The sequence below is a fragment of the Dendropsophus ebraccatus genome, unplaced genomic scaffold (assembly GCF_027789765.1).
Source record: "Dendropsophus ebraccatus isolate aDenEbr1 unplaced genomic scaffold, aDenEbr1.pat pat_scaffold_490_ctg1, whole genome shotgun sequence".
NCBI classification, from domain to species: domain Eukaryota; kingdom Metazoa; phylum Chordata; class Amphibia; order Anura; family Hylidae; genus Dendropsophus; species Dendropsophus ebraccatus.
The window spans coordinates 57061-61862 of record NW_027210092.1 but is presented as its reverse complement, the minus strand read 5'-3'; positions in this window follow the sequence as shown (position 1 = coordinate 61862).

Here is a 4802-nt window from a genome sequence, read left to right as displayed (position 1 = left end):
TGTTAGAGGACGGAAATGTTGAAACTTACGGCCGTGGATTTCCATGCGGTCCCGTACGAAGTACTTATTTCAGCCAAATTGAACTTGATTTTTCGATCCAAAAGGTTCTGTGTGTTTTATTGGGCTGGGCGAAGATTTCCAAGTAAATGACCTGCCTCAGATCGCTTGGAAACAAGCTAGGGAAGCATAACTGTACTGCGGGCGTATGTTCGCGGTGCGTACACATCCGGTGCATGCCGATTTTTTCCACGCCCGTAGTTTCAGCCGCACATTTCAGCCGCGGCGTAAGAACTGCGGATGGATTCATACGCCACAGACTGTATAGTTTGAGATGTTTTTAAATGTATTTGTAACTAGTTACATGGAATGCTTATTAAGTACATTTTATTGTTAACACGTGAGCCATTTCCCCATTTGGGGGGATGGGCTACGTGTATATATGTGTGCACTATGTTACCCATTATTGTCGTGATCAAGGGCGCGCATGCGCCAGAAACGCGTTGACGTTCTGTGAGAAGTGATCGATGTGTCCATGTTCTTATGGGTCTTTCCAATAAACACGTCTGATGTTTTCACCTGCACACGCTGGTCCATAAATCTTTCTTGGAATAGTTTGAGATACACAATAATGAACCTCAGGGACACAGATACACAATAATAAACCTCAGGGACACATTAGTTAAAGCTGATGTTGGACCAGGGACACAGACCATTCAAAGAGTTATTGGTACCCAAAGAAAAGGTTGCTTTCCATGTCTGACTTGTAGTATATGCAAACACATGAGGAAGGGAGATTGTTTTGTACACCCTCAAACACAACGTTCATACAGGATTAGGGATTATCTCACCTGTCTGTCAGATTATGTGATTTATGTATTGATTTGGCCATGTCAGAAATTATATGTTGGAGAGACCACCATCAATTGTAGATCTAGGATTGCTAAACACAGGTCGACGATCCGTACTGGCCGACTAGATCTCCGAGTATCGAAACATTTTATCGAAATGGGACATCAAGTTGATGATTTGAGGTTCATGATACTGGAAAGAGTCCCAAAACAGAGGAGAGGTGGTGATAGGACATCGCGTCTCAAACACAGAGAATTTAGGTGGATTTATATGTTGGATTGTCTGGCTCCATCAGGACTTAATCTCGACTTTAGGATGTGATTACATTTCTGGCGGATTCTTGCTGGTTTTCGACTGGTATATTTATTCGCTGTGATTAACGATAATTTGTGCCGAAATGACAGTTTATATATTTTTTACATATATTGATGTTGAATAATAAGCTTTTCTCTCTTTTTCTTTCTACTTTGTAGATGAGATCGGCAGATCTTGAGTCTCTGTAAATCCACTTACAAGCCCCGGACGGATGTTTGGTGTTTTCCTGCTAATTTTCTATACAATTACATGTTTTTTATTTTTTCTTTAATAAATTAAGGTGGATCAATTTTTGTCTTTTGTTTTTTCACTACGTTGTTTTTATATTTTTGTGGCATCACTTCGTTCCATTAACTGATGATTTATAGTTCACACTGAGGGGATATATGGTAGATCCACAAGGGTTCCTTGCTATGATTGGGTTACAGTTCCTCACCGTACAACTCCCTTGGTGATCTGATCAAGGTTGGTCGGGAACCAGGGTTGAGTAACACCTCTACCGCAGCAGTCCCATGACCATGTTGTGGGCTCCTGTGTACAGCGGTGTAGTTACGAGGGAGGGACTTTGCGGCGGTGAAGTGTTCAACATTGCCCTATGGGCAGTTTATGTTCACGGAACCAATGCCCCAGATTAAGCACAATGCGACTAGTTCGCTTTCCCCTCCAGAGTGTGATGAGTCCGTTTACGCAGCGCAATATGTCCTAAGTACCATGAGTCCGTTCACACGGTGCGGTATGATATGCATATCATGAGTCCGTTTTCACGGCACAATACAAATGGGAACAACCTTTGAAGGAGGTTGTTTATTTATAGTGATGACCATCACTCTCCCACCATTATACAAAGTTTGAGAGTGAATATTACATTCTGGTTTTGGGCAATTTCTTGCCCTGATCAAAAAATGGTTTCCACCTGTGGTCCTGTGACACTGCGCATGCGCGGACAAGGTGACGTGATCCGCATCCTAAGGTACACGTTCCACGCATGCCCAGTATGCACTGACCGGCTTTACACGATGCAGGACGCCATCTCCATTTGGCGGCATGACTGGTAATCATGTTTTTAATCATGTTGACACTGTATAATTAACCTGCCTCACTGTAGATAATATATGCTCACATTATGACACTTGTATCACATTTATTTATTATGTTTGCCACCTTGCTGATGAGTTATAGATATCGTATCCCTTATGATGTTGTTTGATTGCTGTGAATATATTGATTATGTTTGTGATGAATTAATTACATAATTACACTGTATGCACTTCACTTGTGTATTTAAAGACTGCTTTTTGGAACTTATCACTTATGCTTGAGAAAGGCTGATGTACAGCCGAAACGTTGCATGGCTTTGTGAATAAAGCTACACTTTTTTCACGATTTTTGGATGCTGTCTCCATATGCTGTCTCCATAGGCAGAAGGAAAGAGATGCAGAGGGTCAGGTATTAAAGAAGGAAGAAGAGTACCCCCAAGTGATATGATTTACTCAATGAGACCCCCAAGGACTAAGATCCCACTGCAGCCATAGGCTCTGTCACGGCTCCTTCCCAGATCAGATCCCTCAATGTGACTGACCTGTATGTCCCAGTTATTATGCTTCCTTCTCAAATATTAGTGTCCCCTGTAGCCATTAGTAATGCCCCTTCCCCAGTAATATGGAGCCCTGTAGCTGTTAGTAATGCCCTTATTCCCAGTAATATGGAGCCCTGTAGCCAGGTATAGTGCCCCCATTCCCAGTAATAGTGCCCCCTGTAGCCAGGTATAAAGCCCCCATTCCCAGTAATAGTGTCACCAGTAGTCAGCAATAATGACCCTGTAACAAGTAATAAAACTCTTTTGCAGCCAGTAACAATACTCCATAATCCATTATGATGACCACATTCCCCTATAATAACATCCCCTTTTGCCAATAATAAAATAATAAGGCCCCTGTAGCTAGATATGCCACCTGCAGCCAGATACAGTGGTCCCTGTAGACAGATAGGACCCCTATAGCCAGTGGTAATGCCTCAGTAGCTAGAGACAATGCTCCCTACAGCCAGATACAACACCCCATATAACCAGATATGCCCCCTATGACCAGATGCAATGTCCCCTGTAGTCAGATACAGTATGCCCTTTAAAACCAGATACAATGCCCCCTGTAGCCAGCTATGCCCCATATAACCCAAAACAATGCCTTGCAAACAGAAAGAAAGTTACACTTACTTCTCACCAATTTAACACTGTGCCTCCTGCAGCCAGATACAATACCTCTATAACCAGATACAATAACCCTATAACCAGATACAATACCTCTATAACCAGATACAATGCCCCTATAACCAGATACAATGCCCTTATAACGAGATACAATACCTCTATAACCAGATACAATGCCCCTATAACCAGATACAATGCCCCTATAACCAGATACAATGCCCCTATAACCAGATATAATGTCCCTATAACCAGATAAAATACCCATATAACCAGATACAATGCTCCTATAACCAGATACAATGCCCTTATAATCAGATACAATGCCCCTATAACCAGATACAATGCCCCTATAATCAGATACAATACCCCTATAACCAGATACAATATATAACCCCCTATAATACAATGTCCCTAAAACCAGATACAATACCCCTATAACCAGATACAATGCTCCTATAACCAGATACAATACCCCTATAACCAGATACAATGCCCATATAACCAAATACAATACCCCTATAACCAGATACAATACCCCTATAACCAGATACAATACCCCTATAACCAGATACAATACCCCTATAACCAGATACAATGCCCCTATAACCAGTTAGAATGACCATTACCACTAGATATGCCCCCATAACAAAACACAATGTCTCCTTTAACCATATACATTATGGCCCCTATACCCAGATACAGTGGCCCCTGAAGCCAGAAACAATGCCCTATGTAGCTAGAGAGGCTCTCTGTCGCCATATACAATAACAATAGTAGTTAGCTATGCCCCCTGTAACCAGATGCAATGCCCCATATTGTCACAGGCTGAAGTGTATTGAGTGTAGGAGACTGGACTTCTCCATACACATATTTGTTATAATGGCCGCCTATGGCAAACTGTGCACAATAGTCAAGATGAACATAAACACTAAACCCCAAAAGAGACCTGAACCCTACACAGGCACAGCAGGCGGGAAAGAAGTGGCAGATATGTAATAATAATCACTTATTACCCTCATATAAAACTATGAATAAAATAGTAATTATATGGGAAAAACTATTCTTATAGGAAGGGACTGGAACCTTTTATTAAATGTATTTTTTTTTTTTTTTTTAGCAACATTATCAAATATCAGTATAAATCATAATAAAATACTACAGCCGAGCGCATAGACTAAGATTTTATTCACCCTAATTCCTGCCAATGGCCGACTGTTCATTGTATGGTTAGTACAAGTGTTTGTATTAAGATGTTTAAATAAAGATTATTGAAAATCATGATGTAATTTGTTTACGAACTGGACCCTTCAGAGCTTTATTAGTAGTTGGACTGTAAGTATGCATATCCATTGGCTCCTGGTATGTTTTGTTATTTTCTATTTTTAATCAGTTTTTAATCAGTAATCTTTTATTTTCTCACACACATAGGCGA